The sequence below is a fragment of the Catharus ustulatus genome, chromosome 6 (assembly GCF_009819885.2).
Source record: "Catharus ustulatus isolate bCatUst1 chromosome 6, bCatUst1.pri.v2, whole genome shotgun sequence".
In the NCBI taxonomy this organism is placed as follows: Eukaryota; Metazoa; Chordata; class Aves; order Passeriformes; family Turdidae; genus Catharus; species Catharus ustulatus.
This window is the reverse complement of record NC_046226.1, coordinates 12,935,609-12,957,059: the sequence shown is the minus strand read 5'-3', so window position 1 is coordinate 12,957,059 and position 21,451 is coordinate 12,935,609. Positions and strand designations below refer to the sequence as shown.

At 38.6% G+C, this 21,451-nt stretch overlaps 1 protein-coding gene across 1 annotated transcript in view; it reads right to left on the bottom strand.

Annotated features, from left to right (window-relative positions):
* SETD3 (SET domain containing 3, actin histidine methyltransferase) overlaps nucleotides 1-21,451 on the bottom strand; it is a 62,391-nt gene that overhangs the window by 40,572 nt on the left and 368 nt on the right. The window lies entirely within an intron of this gene.

Sequence of the window (21,451 nt, the reverse complement as noted above, 5' to 3'; positions counted from 1 at the left end):
TGCAGACTGGACCTGCAGCAGCTCTGCAAAAAAGGATTTGGAGACTCTAGGAGACAGCAAGTTCAACAAAAGCCAGCACCCACAAACCAGTGAAAACTAATTGCAGTTTGAGCTACATGAGCAAGAGCATAAACAGCAAGTCAAGAAAAGCAATAATTCCCCTGTGCTTGCACTGGTGAAGCCACATGTCCAGTACTGCAACTTTGGGCCACACAGAGCAGGAGGTGCTGGCAAACTGGAGGAAGGCCACTAAAAATTCAGAGGAAGGCCACTAAAAGGGCTAACATGTAAGATGAAAGATATCAATTGTTCAGTCTGGAGATGAAAAAGAGTAGCTACTGCCTTCATTTATGTGACAGGGAATTATACAACAGGTGAAGGCAGATTCTTCTACAGCAAAAACTCAACAGGCAACATAGACACATAGACATAGGAAACTCCTCACCCTGAGAATAGTTGAGCACTGAACAGGATGGAGATTTAACAGCATCTCCAAGCAACCTTGGAGAATTTTAAAATTTGGCTTGGCAAGGCCCTAAGCAACCCAATTTAACTTTGAAGCTAAAGCAGAAAATGGAGCCTCTCAATCTCCAGATATAATTTTTGCTCCTACAATTTCACATGTTATTGCAACTGAAGTCTTCATGTCTGTAAGTAGTCTGTACAGTAAATAATATCTTCCTGTACAGCACAGAAGATTCTATGTCCAGCTACTTTGTAGTGAAATGGGAGAAAGACAGTCATGTCCACAACTTTAGACATCTCAAAGATTTTAAACATCTGCCTAAATCATCAAGATCACCACAGTCATAGCAGCTTTAAGTTACAACACACTGCACAGTAAAATCCATAAAATGCAAAAATCACTGTACAGAAGCAGTACTTTGGGCTCCAGGTGTTCTGAGCATTCTGTATATATAAAAGGAATAATTTTATCCTTGGTGAGCGTAGTTAGCTGACCCAAAATTAAATGTTTCCTCTCACATGCTACCAAAAAGCTTTGTTCTTTGGTAAGTGGTACCAATGTATTGACCAGCAGCTGAAAATTCTAGTAGGAAAGGTATATAACCTGGCTGCTTTCCCTTTCCATTAAGATTAGAGAGAACAAGAGACTACCAAACCCAAGGTTTATTTTAAATAGTAACTTTGAATGATCAGGAAGCAAGCTAAGTTAACATTGTTAACTTATTAACTCAAAATTAAAGCTCAAAACTGACTGAAAAGCAACACCCTCATAAAAAGGGAAAAAAAGTAAGGCAAAACTATAAGGTGTTTTCCAAAGGGAAATCAAAGAAACTGAGTCTTTCATGTTCTGACACTAAACATAGTGCAAGAACAAGACTAGCTCTGAGTAACAGAAACTGTGAAGTCCTGGGGCCTATCCAGGTCCCCTGATTTTAGCACTCTCTGACAAACAGACGTCAGAGGCTACCTCTGTTGCTTAATTTTATCCGTTCCTCTTGAGTTGCATAACTTACTTTCCCAATACAGCTTCTACCACAAGAAGTCCACACATACAGCTGGTAAGGAGAGACCCCATAGATTCAGTGTGAGAACCACAGTCTGATCACATCTCTTGATGTTTGTGAATGAACACTGAACATCCTCTTGAAAGATGCTGCTCTAACACAAACAGTTAGTAACATTTGATATGAGATTTCTTAATATTTTTCAGCTTAGATGAAGGGGGCAGTAACACTCATTATGCAATCTATGTTGAATTTATAATAGTACTCATTGGAAATAGGATCAATATAAAAGGTCAAACTGCCATAATGCAGTGTGAGACAAAGATGAAGAATAACAATACCAACAAAAAATGAACTTAGAGTTTATTTTCATGGTTTTCTCATTATACAGACTTTTCATCTGGTTTGTTTTTTTCTACGTCCCCAGTAATATTTTCATGGTACATCCTTCACAAAGACTTTATTTGCAGATCATCTATTCACTTGAGTGTTCCCCTCTCCTATATGTCATCCCAATATATTTATTTTAGACTCTTCTGCTCTTAAGAAAAATAAAGTCAGATGGGTCCATAATGGATCCAACAGCAGGATTGGAGATTGAGTCTAAAATCTTAAGAGCAAGAACAATGCAGTTCTATGTTGATTCATACAAATGTTTTCTACATTCCCTCTAGGCACAAGTCTTTAGAATCATCAGAAAATTAAAGCACTCACACACTGTTTATTTCATGATAAAAGTTATAAACTATAGTTTATATCAAGATACTCATAAGTATTGAAATATGTAGGTTGAAAAAATGAAATTAATTTGAAGGATTTTGTTTTCTCATTTCCAAGCATGAAGCAAGTTAATTGATCAGTAAATTGGGGAAAAACAATCTTAGCAAATGTTCTGTATACACTACCAATATACTGCAGGCTTTTTTCTTTCCATTACTTTTAAAAAAGTTGTATTGAGAGGAATAATCTGCTTGAAATACAAACATCCATCAGTAAATTTACGAGAAGAAATTAAAAATGTGCACACATTATACATGGAGATATGAAAAGTGCCACCACGGGTTTAGAACAACATTCAGAACATACATGAAAGCTAAAGCTGTTCAAACATGGTACACAGTCAGCATTAATTTTTGAATTTTTCCTTGTATGAAACAAATTACTAGCAAGAATCCATTATTCCAATTAAAGTATTGCCAAGAATTACGCCTAAAGATAAAGATTTCAGAGGATGTGAACTTCAGCTTCCCAAATACAATGAACAGGAAAATTTGAAGAATGCTTTACATTTGCATTACCATCCTAGTTAAATATTGTTTCAGAGGCCAAAACCAAAAATCTAGCTGAAATATGGACTGCACAAGTAAGAAATGCAAGCCTAATACAGCTACTACTGATGTTCAAATAACAAACAGCAAACATGCCATAGAAAAAAACAAGTTCATTGAACACAACTCCCAAGATTGATGGCACCATAATCAGAAATGCATTTTTTCAGTACACTGCTACCAGCATATGAATATGAAATAAGCTCTGTAAGTATCTCTGCTCTCTCCTTTGATACATGCATCCTGTCTAACTATTGCTTCTTAGTCATCAGAATTTCTACAGAGAAAATATTCTGCATGCATGATTAAATCAGCAAGTCTCTCACACAAGAAAAAAGCAAAACCATCAGCCTGATACACTGAGATATCAGGTTAAGGAAGTATTTCCTTTTAAGGAATCATCCACCTTGATCAAAACTGTACTTTTTGATCCAATTCCCAATCAGGAAAACAGGTTTTTACTTCCTACATACTTACCTTCATTCACTGTTCAGTTACATGAAACAGATACAACTATTTAAACCTAATGCATTTGACAGCTGTATTGTTTAGCAAGAGCCATAATTTGAAAGTATTTGCTGCAATACTTAGCTGTCTAGAAAATGTATTCCAAATACCAGCACAGTGAAGTATGTACCATTAAAAAGTCACACATTATATCTTATAAAATAGATTATGAATGTTTTTTCAAAACTTCTGAAATCTAACATTTCATCCAATTTCATGTTTGGGAAAAAAAGTTAAGGAGTGCTCTGCTATATTTAACCAGCAAATGAGGGGTTATAATGATATCAGGAGACCCAATATGGAGAAAGCAAATGTGCCTCCTTTGTGAAGCTACCTTTTGTAATTCAGTTCATGAAACAGATTTTAGAGTTAAATTTCAATTCCAAAAAAATTTCTGAGAATTCCAAGAAATATTTGCAACTTCGGGGGAAAAAACAGTATATTTTGCATTTTAAACAAAATTTCAGACAAAAAGTATTTTTCTCTGCACGACTAAAACTATTGTTTAGAAAAAAACAAAGTATGAGCCCTCTTTTTGACACAGCCATGAAAAGAAGGGATGTTTGCCAGTACCTGCATGAAGCAACAAATACAGAAGACAAAATTTTAAAAAAATTATATATATATACACACATATGTGTAATATAGTTGCAGTACATGGGTAGAAACAAACCAAAAAATCCTTCAGATGAACCACAGACTTTATGAATGTCTGAAGAAGTAGCACACATTTCAGTGGAAAAGCCATTTGTTTTTTTTTTTCTTTTTGAGTTTGGCTTTCCAGTTACATTCTGGTGAATAGCTTTAAGTACTATGCCATGTTTTCTTTCAAATGAACGTTGTTGAAAATTCCTGAAAGCGTTTTCCAAAGAGCAAGTGCACTGACAGCAATGATGAATAAGCTTAGTAACACAGAACACAGCCACATTTCCAAATATAGTGTATCAGCTGGTCTGACAAGAAGAATCTTGCCAAAACTGGCAGCAAGGGGTGTAAATGATCTATCTCCCTCTCTAATACTGCTATCAAAGAGCAGTTCTGTTGGGTCAGACTTTGAACTGGTTTCCATATCACACACAAAAATAATATTTTAATGAGCTGTAAAATATGCCTCCTCTTGACTTACAGCTTTAAAAAGTGAGCATGTTCACCTAACAGCTTTAGAAGGTAATCAGGAGAAGTCTGCACAAAACTCCAGAAGAACTAAAGAACTGCCAACAAGTGCATGCATTTTTTGTTGCTTTATTTAAAAAAAAAATACTGCTTTAGCATTTTATTTAAGAAACCTAATACTTATATGGGTATTAGAGAATTTGACTTCATCACAGGACCACATTTCCTTATGAAAGCAATACCAAGCTTGCATGATAAAATACAGATCTTTCCAAATAATAGGTCAGAAAAAAATTTCCATTTAATCATTAACAAATCTCCTAGCTCTTCACACACACGACAACCAAAAAGTTCACTGCAGCACTACATCGAGCTGCAGTCAGGTTTGATAGGGGAAAAAAAATTGAAAGATCTATCATTAAGCACTGTAAAGACACCTACCTCTCCCTCTCTCTACTGGGTAAAAATACAAGTTTGCAGCCCTTGTTACAAAAGTGTGAATATGATCATTGTGCTAAGTAAACACGATGTTAATTTTTAACTGTGCTGGTTTTAAAATATTTATCCTACATGATGCAGACTACATGGAGTCTGATTTCTTCTAGATGTGTATCTCACTTTCTTTTCCAGTGGTCTCAGAATCCCTGCAGTGCTCTCTATGCACTAGTTGAATACTGTTTTAGAGGCCAAAACCAAAAATCTAGCTGAAATATGGTCTGAAATTCCACAGAAAGCCACGCCATGTGCTTTCTGTTCCCTCCCCACTTTCCAGGCAGCATCTCCTTCTGCAGGTTTTAATGAAACTGTGCATGTTGGGCAAAACCAACAGCACAGCTGTTCACTGGCAAAGAAGCCAAGCAGGTGAAGTCTTCTCAACACACTTTTCCTCTAGCAAGCAGCTCAAGCATTGTTAGAGTACTCCCATTCCACCAAAGCTGATTGAAAACATCCAACAAGTTGATGGGTGAAGCAGAACAAACTGAGCACTAGAGAGAACTGGCAAGCCTTATTTGCTTCAGCTACTACTTTTTACTTTGGCAAAGCAGTAACCCAGCTACCCAAAAATTTGCCAGACTTTTACAATACCAACAAAGTCAGGAATTCCCACAGCAAGAGCCACCTCTCCAAGTTTAACTTTGCTTCAAGGACTCAATACATTTCGGTGCAGTATCCTAACACTGTATCTTCTTTAATTCAAATCCTTGTAGATGCTAATTAGATTATGTTCTCATTATTACATAATAGTTACCACTCCATGCATCTACTTGGCACATATGGGCACAGATGGCAGAGGGGTGCAGATCTAGAATCTGTATCAGAAGGATGCATATGGGTAAACAAGGGCAGACAAGGAGAAGACAAGGGAATTCTCAAGCCATGCAAAGAGCAAGGAGAGGTGAGTATTGCAGGTGGCTGTGGGATATGTTCTTTGGCTGCATCAAAAGGGAGGACAGATGAGTGGGATGCACACAAACGAGGTCTGCAATTTCTTTTTCTAGTTTGACTGCCGAGCCTAAGTCCTTTTCACCTCTACTTCAGAGAGGGAAGTGTATCATCTCTTGTATCAACATATGTTAAGAAGCCAGGGTCTTAAAGGACAAGCTTAATGCTTATAGGCAACTGACAGTTCTCCAATCTGTATGTAGGAGAACACAATTTTACACTTGATATAACCAGTTTTACGCAGAATGTGATCTTTTGCTTCCACTGATCAAGTTTGGTTTTTCTCCTAAACTTGAATCTTATGACTGTGGCTAAAAAGATAAATACATTTCATAGCAAATAGATGAAATCAAGAAGTGTAAGAACAGTGTGGGCAGAGGAAGAGATCTGTGATCTTTAAGAAAAATTCAGCTTATACATTTACAATGAACGCTATGTTTTCTTCTAAAACCACCTACATCATGTCACTTAGAAACCACATTAACATTCTCATCACTCCTAAGGTATTAATCTAAATGTTCCCACTAAATAAATGACTAATTAGTTACTGATTCAATCCCTTTCCCCTCAGCTCTTTCACCTCTGATGTACTCCACCCCTTCTCTTCTTGCTATTAATTCTACTCTCCTATGACTGCCTTTTCCTTTTTCTTCCAATTCCTCTACAAGTTTGTCCCAAAAGTTGCTCTAAATACAAATGTCATTGCAGTTCACTGTCTGTGTATTTTCTTTCTCCAGCATGTCTCTGTTTTTCTGTTTAAGTTGCAAGCTTTTTTGGAAGTTGGACCTTCTGTGATCATATAGAGGAATAACAACATGGCAGCCTTTTTTGTTTAAACACGATCTGAAGTATTTCTGTAACACTGATGACAATGCTGACAAAAATGACCTAAAGAAAGCACTAATAAGATTAATAATAGAAAAACCCATATTTTTTCCACTTATGACTGCATTCCACTTAAAATACAATGAGAATTTATGTTTCCCTTAGCCACAAACCCACACAATTTCCTTGAAGAGCTAGCTTTGATACACATGCTCCTCATGGCAAGATGCTGTACCTAGAATCAGTCCAATGCACAACACAACTAACACAGAGTGCCCTACGATCTTCTGCTCTTCTAAAACAACTTGCATCTCTCATATGTAGTCCTTTCTTACTAGTTAATCTGAACACTCTATTTTACATGAAATATAGGCCAGCTGCTTAGGCTTTTCATTCGAACATCAAGTCAAGAAAGCCATCTCCAGCAGCAACCCACAGCTCCAGATACACATGTTCTGCAGGAAGAGAGAGATCATGGAATACACGAATATTGGTTACACGCTGCAGTTTTTTTCCAATTCCATCTTATGAAGTTCTGCTTACCATTTTCCCTTCCCTTCCTAGTGTCTGCTTCCTGGATTCAAGACCCCCCAAAGTCCACAATCTTCTTGATTAAAAAATACTTACTGCTGACCAGCATCTACCATCTCCTGGAGGAACAGTGGGAAGTTGCTCTGCTCTGTTTCTTTGTAGTCTACAGTTTTCATCCTTACCACAGTCTCCTTTATTTTTCTTCCCCCCTCACCCTTTTACCAAAGGAAAAGTAACAGTGACAGCAACAAAGAGCAGGCTACTTACAGACCTACAGGAAAAGCAGGACAGAGGGATTTTCTCCAATATGTTCACACTGCTTCTTGCAGCCCAAGTTGCAATGTGGTAAGTTTCCCTTCTTCAGGAGGCCTGTGAAATTATCCATGGCAGCTTCTCATACTTCATACACAAACTCACTTTTATTTCCTTTTCAAAGACTGATTTAACCACATGATCTATTTGCAATATTTGCAATAGGACTCTGAACATTTCACCACTCAGATAAAGTAAATTAAATAGGTTGTCACCATCACTCCTTAACAAGAACAGTCTTCCTGAGAAGAAGTCTTTGAAAGCCTCATGTCTTTTGATTCAGTTATTTCCTTCCCATACTTTTCCGCATCTTTCTCATTTAGCAGATAGATTTTATTCCATTCAGGAGACAGGTGCCATTTACCTCTGTCTCCCCTCTCTGGGATATTTGTTTCTCACATGCACCACTTTCTTCAAGGAACCTACCACACCAGTGGTTGCAAGCTTTGCTGTTCTCTAAAGGAGACACACTACCATATGAAAAGTATGATCACCTACACAAATGTAACTGATTAAGAATAAATTTTCCTCCCAATGGGGAAAAAATAAAGAGTGACACAGAAAACATCTCTCTAGCCCTTGCTAATGAAAAGAATTTACTGGTAAGAAAACCATTAGAAATGTATGCCCATGTTCTTAATGCTTCCAAATGAATGCTTTCTCTTCCTACAGGATGCATTTGCATACAGTTGCAGCATATGTATGCCATGGCTTTAAAAACAATTAACGTCAACTAAGCAAATAAAAAAAAATATTGTTAGATAACATTTTTGCTTTTGTACTTATTCAGAAAAGTCCAGTTCTTGCAAATTATCTGTTTTTCAGCTAGACAATCTTTTTACTTACTTCTTCATATGGGCTGTTTACTAAGGCATAAGACAGTCACATGATTAGAATATGCTTCAATAAACCCAGATGTAAAATACATTTTGATTGTGAGAACATTACTTACTTGCTTTGTCCTGGAAGAGCTGTTTGTTATGGCAATGTAATTCCAGAAGAAACACCCTCAGTATATAAAAGAAACTTTGAAAAAATTTAGTCTAAAAAACGAGTAAGATTAGTTGTTGTTTAGATCTAGCCTCCCCGTGCTCACATAAGAAAACGTCCCAAATGGTAAAACCATAAATTCAGAAATGTTAATATGGACCAAAATATTTACTAGCAAGTATGTCATAGCTACACAAGACTCATAGTTAGAAAGTTACTTTGATTTTACCTGTTATCCTGTGCACATACATACTACACAATGCTTAAGTAAAAGTGCTCATATGCTAAGACATGAAGTAGTAATTATGTGCTACTTTTGCTGTACTTAAACACCTTTATAAAGAACTAAATATTCCACAACTTCCAAAAATAGGGCCTGTGATGGCTTAAAACAACCTGTTCTACTTGTCACTGCAATGTGCCAACAAGGCTCAAAATCACTTCAGCATGTCATTTCAGACAGCAGCTCCTTGGCCATGCTGGCACGCTTACCAAGTGCCTTCATGGTAATCTCAATATTAACAATGACTAATGAGATCAAAAACTAGGACCTGCCAACACCATTTCCTGTATTTTGCTTAGTCAGACTACTTTACAAAAGTAAAAATATTAGTCACACTCATGACTATGAAGGAACAAGTTAAAATTAAGCAATATGATGTTAATAGAGGTGAAACAAAATACTGTAACACTCAGTACATTGCTCCAGAGTAAGCAGCTAAGAGCAGATGTTCTGTCCCAGTTCAAGACAGCTGATGTGCTTTGAAATTTTGGCAAGGCCTTGCATGCAATTAGGACTTTAGGATGATGTTATCCAAGCATATATTTCCATGGCAATTGTTTTTTAACCCAAAATGTACATTTCACATAGCTCTGTCTTGGTCACTAAGAATCATAGCAATTTCAACCACCAAAAAAGAGGCAGCACCTCTTTAAATGGGGGAAAGAACTACTAATAGAAATGCAACCCATTCCTCCATCTGTATTACTGGGGGAGGTGGGGGGGGAGGAAAGAAGTGTGTGTGTATACCAGCCACTTTTTTTCAAATTCTCTAGAATGCACAGAAAAGATTGATGCACATTGATACATATCACTACATATTTACTGTGACCTGCTTCACGTAACAGCTAGAGCAGAAGGAACAGAGCCTGGTTGAAGAGCAAAAAAAAATCTTGGGTATCACTGTGTAGATTTTTTTTAAAGTCCTTTTTTAATTGCATTATAGTCAATAGCATAAATAACACATAACTAGGCAATAACATATATTCCAATTAACTGGATTGTCTCAAAGGAAGAGATTTAAAGCTGAAGACACTTAATGCCAAGGACTACTGTTTAATTGCAACAATAATTCCACATAAGTGGAATGCCCTCAAGCAACCTAGTAGCAATTGGGCCCACAATTATTGCCATGCACTGAAAAATTCTCCTCTCAGCTCAGCTCAGTTTTTGCTTTAACACCTTTGCCTACCCTCTGCTTTCTACACATACTGCAACTCCATTATGATTTACTATTGCCTCCTACACTGCTCCCTTCCTCTTAGATAATTATACAGGGCCATCATAGTGACAAACCACGTCTCCAGTCTCGGCATAGGCAGCACATCCCATAAAAGGATGGCCACAGTCCTTGTGCCCTTCTCAGGCAACCGGTTCTCATCTTGGAATCACTCCTCCAAGCAGCCAGGAGATGCAAATGTAACCATACACCATATACTTTATTTACACTTTATTGAAAAGAACTTACTACCCGACAGAGTCCTTGCCATATGTACACAAAGTTACAAAAAACCTCTTGCAAACAACTGTAATGAAAGGGAGGAAGCAAAGATGATATCCAGAGCAGAAAACAAGTTTCACAAGCTTTAAGACTCGTTCTAGGCAATGTGGCAACATACGTAATTCTTGCCCTCAAAACGAGTTTCATTATACATTCATGTCTTGTACGGACTTAAATTGGTTGAATGTTTCAATATCACTGCTGGAAACAAAAAACCACTTAAGTATCTATATTTGGACACTGAATTGACACTACCCAGTGTGCACAATTAAACTGTGCTTGAAATTATAAATATCTGAATTCAGCTACAGTTTCATGTTGCTTCCTGGAATACCTTGTACTTAAAGAAGAGATTCTATGCAGTTTTAAAGTAACTGCTGTATTTTCTCCTAGCTAAGAGTATGAAGCACAGCTGTTCCATCAAGCTTCTACAGCAGATGAACTCCTCAAACACGTAGTCAATAGGTGGCACTGGTGGCACTTCACCCTGACCAGGAGAGTTTAGGATCACTGTCAGACCACAACAAACAAAACATGGTTCAGGAGTGTTAATTGAATTCCCAGGGCTTCCGGGCCTGCACACGGGAACCACAACAGAAACTAGTGTGAACAATGAAAAGACAAGTTTGGAGAATTCCATTGTGTATTTGTGTACCTCTTCTTAACCCTTCCAAGAAGTGGGAATAGCTATGCCAGCTTGCTGTTAAATTATACTGTGGCCTTGTACACTTCCGAAACATGTCTGACAGATCATGTTAATACAGGATCATCGTTGCATAGAGGCAAAAAGTTCAGAGTGGCACTCCACCTCCATGAGAAGGCACTGCCCTTTTACCCACACAGAGGGCACCCCTGGCCTGCCTTCCTGCTCTGGGTGCAAAGCAACATCAGCTCATTGTACACACAGATACAAAAATCTATCACTGCTCATTTGTGGAAATAATGAACGAGCATTACTGTCATTCATTCCATGTGAAGTTCGAGGAGAGTTGAGCGCTTTGTTACATAGCAAGGTTGTACAATGGTTGCCAATGTATAAATTGTAGCAGTGCACAGATTTACTGCAATGCAATTGATAAGAAATACTCTGGGGATGCTCCTTAATAGCTTGAAAGAAACATTTTACCAATACATTTATTACAGAGCTGCTGCTTTTGCTGGCAAACCCTCACAGAAGAGATCACAGCCCTCAAGCCCAGTTACGATTACACTTCAGTTCATTGCAATTTTAGTGTCCTCAAACCACCCAGGGCAGACCAAGTATTCCTCATTTCCAAATCCCAAGAGTTCTATTTGACAGTAGGGAGAGGAACCTCTGACAACATTTAAGAGCCATGCACATTGAAAAAAAATGTAATAAGTTTCTGCTATGAATGCCTGGTAAGTGATGTAATTGAGGGCTTAACAACTGTCAGAAAGTCTTCCAAACCCATTTGCCTTAAGCCCACTCCTTAGCTAGTGATTAAAATGGTTATTATTCCAGAAGGTGTCTAGAAGTGTCAGGTGAAAGACTGCCAGTTTTCTGATCTTTTTATTTTAGACCTAGATAATGAAGCAGCATATTCCTTCAAGCCCTTCATATCTTCTACATTCATAGCTGGCAACTTGAGACCTTACAGTCTCCATGTTTACTCAATCTCTGCAGTGGTTTGAAATAAAAAAGCTTTTAACATACACATTTATTGGGCTCTAAGGAACAAGAAAGACACAGCAGTATTAAGTGTTATTTAGCTTCATCCCTGAGCTTTCAGATGTTTGACGAAGTAACAAACAAAATGTATACAGACTATAAGGTACTGCAAACTGTCATCATTTTCTCAGAATATTAATCCTCACAATTTAAAGAATCATAGGAGAACTGCACTTTTTTTTTTTTTTTGTATGCACGCAGGTGACAACACAAGCCAAAGCAGAAATATTTAAAAAATTTATTTTTGCACACACATTACCAAGTAAACACATTGCCCACTTCAGTTCTAAAATATCTAGGAAGGCCATACAGCTTCCTGAACAAAGCCCTCCTCTCTGTATTAAGGCAGAAAGATTGACCAGCACGTTTTCACAAGGTAACTGCCTCTAGTATACTAATAAACTGTTAAGATGTCTGCTGAGACTCTGTTTGGTGCACATCCCTAGTCATTCCACCAACCTATCCCCTTTGACTCCCAGCTATGCACTAAATTACACAGTAGGGTTGACCACACTCTACAAGCAGTATATCAAAATGTTCAGATAAAGAGCTGAAAAGATTTATATAGTCTTCCTACAACTCTAGGAAACTTGAGCTTGTCTGACCTCTGATCCCTCCAAACTGAGATTTCAATGTTTTTGTTATTTCTAAGTACTGTCCTTCCTAGTTCCCTGGGCCTATTTCATTCCTGCACAGCCAGCAAAGATAATCCACTTGTGTCAGATTCCAGCAGCTTGGACTTTCAACAGTCCCAGGCCCCTGCAGACCCTGCACTTTCCATCTCATCTGAGCCCTGCATGGTTTCCTGTGCTGCAGCAAGAATCCAGTTCAACCAGCAGCCTCAAGGCCTCCTGCCACAGTCACAGTCACTGCGTCCCCCACCAGCAACACCTCCTTCAGCCATAAAGGACCATGAACAGACATTGTACTAACCAACAAGTCACACCTGCAACACTTGCAAGATGATAACTATATCCATCAGCCCAAAAAGAAAATTTGTTCTTATTGAATATAATCTCAAATAAGGGAAGAAACAACAGCATGACTCCAGGCAAGACTGGTTGTTAGTGTTATGATTCCCAGTTCTTGCAGTTGAGTTGTTGCTACCACAAATAGAACTATTATCTACAAGTCTGGCAAATTTGTAAATAGATTGAGATGACTTCTACTCAGACTGAGTATTTCTTCCTGAGAGACACAAAGGACAGAACTGAATACAAAAACCGTGGCTATTGTAACAAAGCTGCACCTGATATCTTGCTGCAGGTGACACTGGTGAATCTGTATCCACCAGAGAAAAATACATTGTAGGAGCAGCAGTGCTTTCCAAAACTAGATCGCTCATGTCCGAGGCCTCAGGCCAACATGTCATATACAGTCAGGACAGAAGTCTGCAGAAATGTGCTCAAACCAGCATTTTGTTATTAACCTGATCTGCCATTTGAGAGTTTTCTGGAAAAAGATACAACTTTCTTTAGAGAAGATAAAATATTCCTCAAAGTTGCACAGAATTTTGCTGTCTGGGAGTGCTACAGCAAAACCCCAGTACAACAAATAAAACTGGCATCATTACACTAACTTCCCACTTTCAGAGCAGGCATACACCATACCTTCAAGACTACAATCACTCTTACTAGAGCAGTGTTTACAAAGTTTTTGCCTTTTCATATCATTGTATGAAACTCTACGCTATACTTCCAAATTACTTAGAGACCAACTCTTAGACATCACAGAACAGAACAAGCAATTTTTGCATTAGTCTGTTCATTTTTTTCTTCTAATTGCCCAAACTCAAGGTGCAACAGGCCAGTTTTTCATATTCAGGCATGGATTCAAAAACTCAGTAAGCCAGAGAAACAGGTTGTAGAAGCCAGGCATCCTACAGTGACAGAAGAAAATCATAATATTATCTGTCATTGTCTTAAAAACAGGATTTCTATTTCCAAATAGGGCATTGACAAATGCAAAAATTGTAATTTCATGAGCCCTTAACAGAGCTCACTGTTGCCAACCATCAGCTGGGAACAAATAAGTGCTTGAATGCTGACTTTTGGAAACAGGGGCAGAGACCAGATACAATCTGCATCTGACAACCACATGAAAACCCAACAGTCATTTTCTGCAACTCTTAAGTTTTTAATTTCAGTCAGTGTACTCACTGTATCAGCACACAGAGCTTCTCAAATCAGTCTGACAACATCCATTTTACTTGTTGCTGACTGACAGAATCAGGTGCAGCATACTCCAGAGGAAATGGATGCTTCTCTATTTCAAGTAGAGTTAATAGATTAATATGCTATCAATGCAACTCTGCTTAGCAAATGGGAAGATTACACACTGTAGGTGGTCATCCAAAGTAACCAGGCATTTCTTTCTTCACCAGCCCTTATTACTTTCTCCAAGTCTAAAAATACTATCCCACGCAAAGTTCCTTAAGCAAAGAAATTCATCCATACACAGCTGCCAGCGAAGACCCACTTCATTTGCAAAAGGCAGTTTCCAAAGAAAAGATTATCCAGCTGCAAGATCATAGAGACATACACACATATATCTATATATATACACATACACATCAATGACAGCCTCCAAACATCAAGACATACAAGGAATATCCAAACACAGGTAGTTACCCTCCAAAGTGAGGGGTAGTAGCTGTAGAATGGCTGCTGGTTTACAGATGTTAGAGTTGGAGTTCCACAACAAGAAATGTGTCAGCCACCAGTTTTCTCAATCCCAGCAGCTCTACAGACCATCCAGATGCCACAGACTGTACAAGGCAATGGAGACTGGCCCAGAAGGTTTTGAGTCCTATTTTGAAAGGTCAGTTTTGTTTATGTAAAAAACTAAACCCTGGACAAATGGGTCACAGACTTTTAGATACAAGCCAGTAGCCATTTCTGAGCAGCATTTTCAACAAGAAAGAAACTATGAAGATGCATTAAGGAAATGCTTTTGTGTCAAGGGTTCAACTGACAAAACTGAATAAATAAATAAACCTGTAGATAGGTGCAGAGAACCAGCTAAGACTGGAAGATCTGAACATTCTATCACTGATTTTAAAGAAATAAGAAAACCAATTATATGAACATTGATATCAACCTCTGTTCCATTCTATCAAAAGAATGGAAGAGCATATTGGTGACAACTCATAGTATCCCAGTGAAAGTCTGGAAAAACAAATGTTAAAACCAGAATAAGGAGTAGTGATTACCAATGCAGTAAAACAGAACCATTTTAACAAACTCTGAAATGCTGTCTCTACAGCTATCAAAAACATAACAAAAGCATCTATATGCCTAACACCTTCTACTTTTGAAAAAAATAAATGATATTCTGTTATATTTAGGGGAAGAAAAAGTAACATTGAATGCTAAAACAAATCTTATATAGCCCTGGAACTAGAGATTTGATGTACAAGGGTAATCTAGTGTTTCTTAACTCAGGCATCTGTTCATAGTTTCACAAAATACGCTCTAGCGGCCTACTACTTTTGCTTCTTCTAAGAGTACACAACTGAAAACTGAAGGATGGAAATAAAGCTATTCTGCTACTACTCCATAATTTTTAAGATCTTAAGAGGTGAGACTTTCAATGATCACTTCTTTCAAACTTAGGAATGCTCCATCCCTATGTGCAGGATGTTAAGTGAAGGTGGCAGGTCTGCATCAATGGACAAGACACTCCTGACAAAAACAAACAAAAGAGGTGGAAGCATGGCCGGTCTACTCAGGAGAAATCAAGGTACTATTTGAGCATCCAAGGGTGGGACAGGAAAGCTAAAGCCCATTTGAGTTGAATATAGCAAGGGACAATACAAGGACAGTAAGAATGGCTTCTACAGGTGCATCAGGAGCTAAAGAAACAGGAGACAAGGCAAGGTGTGAGCCTGATGATGAATGGGGCCAGGGAACCTGATGACAAAGAACATAGAAAAGAAGACTGGCTCTTCATGTCTTCTTCAATGACAAGACTTGCCTTCAGGAACTCCAGACACTGAGATCTGATGTAAGGAAGAACTTATCTTTGGTGAAATAGGATCAAGAATACAAACATTTAAACAAACTGTTTTAAAAAACAAAAAATCTCACACTGAAAGGGACCACTGGAGACTGACTTGTTCAACCTCCCTGCTCAGGCAGTGCCACCTAGAGCCAGCTGCCCAGGACCATGTCCAGACAAATTTCAAATATCTCAAAGAATAGAGACTCAGTCTCCAAACAGTGCTCAGTCACCTTCACAGTAAAAATATATTTCCTGATGCTCAGAGAACATCCTCCATTGCAGCTTGTGTCTATTACTTCTTGTCACTGGGCACCCCCAAAAAAACAGGTTCTGCCTTCTTTGCACTTTCCCTTTAGGTATTTTACATACTGAGAAGATCCTGCTGAGCTTTCTTTTTGGTAGGCTGAACAGTATCAGCTCTCCTGGCCTTTCTTCATATGAGGAAAGTCCCTTAATCATCTTAGTGGCCTCTCCACTGGCCTCTCTTCTGTAACTCCATCTCTCACACTGGGGGGCTCAGAACTGGACACTCCACTCCAGATGTGGCCTCACCAGTGCTGAGTGGAGAGAAGCTGTTGAAGCAAGCAACCTCAGTGGGAGAGCACTGGATGCTGTTCATCTCTACAGTGGTAAGGCTGTTAACATCTACCATCACAGATGCAGACAAGCTGATGAACTACCAACTACAGTAGTGGACAGTGAGGTGGACTGAAAACTGGTTGCACTGCTGGATTGAAGAGCTTGTAGTGATTGGCACAAAGTTCAGATGGAGGCTGGTCCTACCAGCATACCCCAGGGATTAGTACTGGGATAATCTGTATCACTGGTAATCATCCTCACTGATGACTTGAGCAGTGGGACAAAGTAGACCTACAGTTCCACAAATTATATAATTGCAGACGTCAAGACACTGTTCATTTGAATTACCTAGAAGCAAACCTGTAAAAAGAGATCTTTCAGAAATCCTTGTCAGAAATATTTCACTACAAAGGTTCCTAAATGCAAAACCATCTTCTCTCAGTTCTTGAAGTTATTATGTGGCTACATCTATAAACTGTCGTCACATAAAGACAACCAAGTACCTCCAACAATGGCCACAATGACAACACCCACAGGACCTGCCAAGGGCAGGAAACAGCCTGCACCTCATGCTTGGTTGGCACCAACCCCTCCCCACAAAGTAACTCATCTTTCATCAGCTTAGCATGAGAATGGGAACACCAGGCAAGACCCAGCACATGAAAGTTCTGGACCAGCAATACAGGTTCCATGGAAGTAGAAACCCACACACCACATCCTCTTCCTACTCTGCTGAAACACTACTTGAAAACTTTGAGCACTAGTGCTATAAAGCATTAAGGACAGAGCAAGATTAACTAAGAAATATAGGTAGCATTTGCAACGTAAGAGACTATTTTTTATTGAGATCATTCCACCATTATTTATCATATTATAAAATAGACACAAACATATTAAAAGGACAACCTACAGACTGATCTGCATGTAAAAGGCTAGAATCAGATAGCTAACACAAGAGCCCCAGAGACTGACTCCCCTCCTTTCAGTGGAGGTTATCACTCTCTTAACAGAAACAATAAAAAGCAGCTAATAAAACTGACAGACTTTACAATCTATCTACAATTACAAAAACACTTTTGGTCTACATTAAAACACTAATTGAAAACCATGTGTTCAAACAGTGCTATAGGCACTTCCAGGACAGGTTAGCCAATTCCTTCAGAGATATTGGGAATATACCCAAGAATAAAATAAGCCAACTAATCTGTCATCTCCTAGTACATAACAGATTTTAACTTCAGGCTCAGAAAATCCTTCTGAAAAGTAAAACAATATCTCTCAAGTTACAAGTTGTATTTTAAGTCCTAATAGGATATTAGCAGCTACATTTTCCTTTATTTATATGTATAGCTTTATGTATTACCTACATTTGGCCAACTTCAGAGCCTGTAAACACCAGTACTGGAGATAAAACTGATCTCAAGCACAGTCATTCACATCTCTACATGATTCAGACCAGGTTAGGCATACAGGTGGAGTCCTCCTGCAGGTCTGCTGCTCTGGCCTGGTCACAGAACCCAGAACCAAAAAGAAAGAATACAACTCTACTTCTTCCTTATTTCAAAGGAAGAAAAAGGATTAAAAGACCACCTGAACAGTACGGGAAGTGGTAAAGGAAGGGCAGGGATAGAAGGAGCAACTGGAATAGTCATTTGTTAGAAGAGGTGCAAGCAAGAGGCAATGTAGGGCAGAGCAGCTAAAAACAGAAAAAGGGAGCAAAGAAGGTTAAAGCAGAGGAAGGGCAAGAGCAAAAATGCAAAGCAATGTTAAAATATACTTGGGCATGAAGTCACCTCTTAATTGCTACAAACGCAAGCCTAGCTCCAAATACACAAGACTAAAGCCAGACAACGTTTTTATGGAGCAATGAAGAACTCCTGCTGTACTTTTAGTTTTGAGAGTTTCCTTCTCATATTTTACATAACAGTCTAAGTTAAAAACTTTATCAGTCATCTAAAGCCAAATCTAGGAAGTTGTTGTGCCTTTAACAAGTTATTGGCAAAGGATGGTCAGAATCAAATAATTCCCTTTACTATAAAAAGCTGTACCACCACAGGTTTGTCAACCATGAGCACAAGTCTAAAGCATCTGGAAAAGAGGAAAGACTGAATCACTGCTTTATGCACTGCATACATCTACTCTGCAAAGAACTCCTAATCCCATTACAGTTTAAGGTTAAGGAAAGAATGATGATATATAAATATTAGTGTGATACTGGGAAGAAGCCAGTCTACAGAATAATATCAAAAGAAGCGACTAAAAATAGCTAAATATTTGTTTGATACACTTACAAAAAACAACAACTACAACAAATTTAGCTAATTGTTGAGAATCAAATTCCAAAAGACATAGATTCTTACAATTAGAATCAAAGAAAACATGTCTTGACAGTATTCTCATTTCAGATGCTTGAGATAGTACTAATCTACTAAAAAAAGGAAGTCCTGTCATTTTGACATTATCTCCCTCCCCACTCAGTTGAACCTAGTTAGGTACTAAGCACAAGACCGCTTCATGCATTAAATATAAACTTCTGGTAAGAAATTATTAATTTGAAGACAGTACAAAATGCTGAAGGGAAAAAAAAAGTCCATATCCAACAGAACAGCTCAAAAGAAAGTATATATTTCTTAATTCACTTTTATCAGCTTGCTAATTCAGAACTATTACATTATTTACTATAGGTTTGTCCCTATACCCCTTGACCTCCCATTAAAGCTTTCCTAATCAAATGGAGTGCTTCTTACTATCAACATTTGACAGATCTTTCTAGTGAAGATAGTTTACTAACTATCCACAGGAAAGAAGCTTTTAACTCCCTTGCCTCTCTCTTGAATCAGATCCTCAGACAGCTATTTGACCAGAAAATAAATACTTACGTACTCTTTGAAGAAAAGAAGCTGATAAACTCTACCAATTTGCTAATCCACTTCTGTAATTTTATTTCTTTGTTTGAATTTTGCTCCTTCTGAAGGCTCCCACAAACCCTTTTTTCCTAATTCCTTTAGAGGAGAATTAATTAAAAACTCTTATGTACTGTCTTTATCTGCATGTTCCTAAATAACGTTCTTAATTTAGAAAACATTAACCTCACTTTACACAATATAACTCTAAATGAGAATAAAGCAACCCACTCTGACTTCAGCCATCAGTATGGGCAGACTTTACAGAACTATCCAGGATTCCAAAAGCTTAAGCCACAGACATCATGAGGTCTCACTCATCAAGCACTAGGCCAGCCTACTAGAAAAGAAACAGATCCCTTAAGACCTCCAGTAGCCTTAAAGTGCCTCTTTTTTCTTTTCCAAAGAGCAACCACTGAAATATTTCTTGAGAACTACATAATTTATCAAATTAACTACATAAACCAGCACCACTATGATGAAGTATTACATAGATACAGTAGACCTGTCTAAATAGATTTATTACAATGAAAACATCATCAAGATGTACACTTTTCCATAGAGAGAGGCATAATACAGTCTATTTTTAATTTCTGTACATACTGAAATAAGAATTCTATTTCAAGGCATATCTGACTTCAGCAACAGATCAGGCCATCTCTGGAAATAGTGATATACAGATCACAAATTATTTCGGGGTTTGTGGCATTTCTTCCCCCAACACCCTAAATCTATTTCTCAGCACACAATGTCAAGAATGTGTTTTCAACTGTACTGCAATATATACTTCAATCCCTGCTAAACATAACCGAAAACTTTATTAAGGCACAAGCCAGCATGCTTGAATCTCTACCATATTAAGTTACTTAATTGAGCAAAAATATCAGGAAGCCACCCCCGCCTTTGAGCCCATCATGCCTTTCCCTCAACAACTCGTACACTGGCTTACTATTTTATATCAGGAACCTGATAGTGGACACACAGAATGCCACAGTTGTTTACTCACCGACAAAATACTTATGTTTCACTTGACAGTTATGAGATTACAAAAACTGAAAGCAGAAAACACTTGCGAGACATTAAGCTAACACTGTAGCAATTTTCTGAGAACAAAGCTGTCACTTGAACAGACAGGTGCCTACATTACATGCTCTTAGAAGGGACAAAGACAATCCACTTTCAGCTTGATCTCAGGAGCAAGCTTAGGTTTCAAGGACAAGTCCATCCAGAAGAGCAGACATCAAACTTGGGGCAAGAGCAGATTTGAACTGTGAGGGACTGAGGTTGTTCTGATAGCCGAATGTACGATAAAAAACTGTACGACAAATCCAAAATTTAGAAATTTGCTAAGAACTGAAGGCAAAGCACAGCCTCAGCTCAAGCAACTCTAATCAAGTGTTGCTGGGTAAAGGAGGAAAGGCTCATGGGGCGGGCAGCTGTTGTAGCAATAGGGGAAGGCTGGAACATCGAGGCTGTTTCAGGAGTAACACCCCTGTCAATAAACAGTTCTGGATTTTTTCTAATTTTAACCACTCCTCCGCGTTATTTCCTCTAAAGATTTAACGCCTCTACTAAAGCAGGCTGCAGACGGGGTGAGAAAGGAAAGAAAGCAGAGCACTCTTCTCCAGCCAGAGGAGGGCTCTGAGGAGCCACACACCCGCAGAGACGCCCCGAGCCAGACCCCAGAGCTGGGGGCATGGGAGGCTCTATGGGAAGCTGAACTCGGAGCAGGGAGTATTCAAACCGTACCACGTACCCAAACAAAAAAATTTAAAAATAAAAAAGGGAATTAAAAGGAATTACATCACGGGGAAAGCAGTTGTAAGCCATTTTACTTTACTTTCGTTTCTATCAGCCTCTCGAGGGGGGATGGGGCAAGGGAAAACGTCAGTGCCGCCGCCTCGCTCACCAGAAACCCGCGCAGGCCGGGCTGGAACGAGCCCGGCCCGCCCACGGCGGACCCGGGGGACGCGCCGGC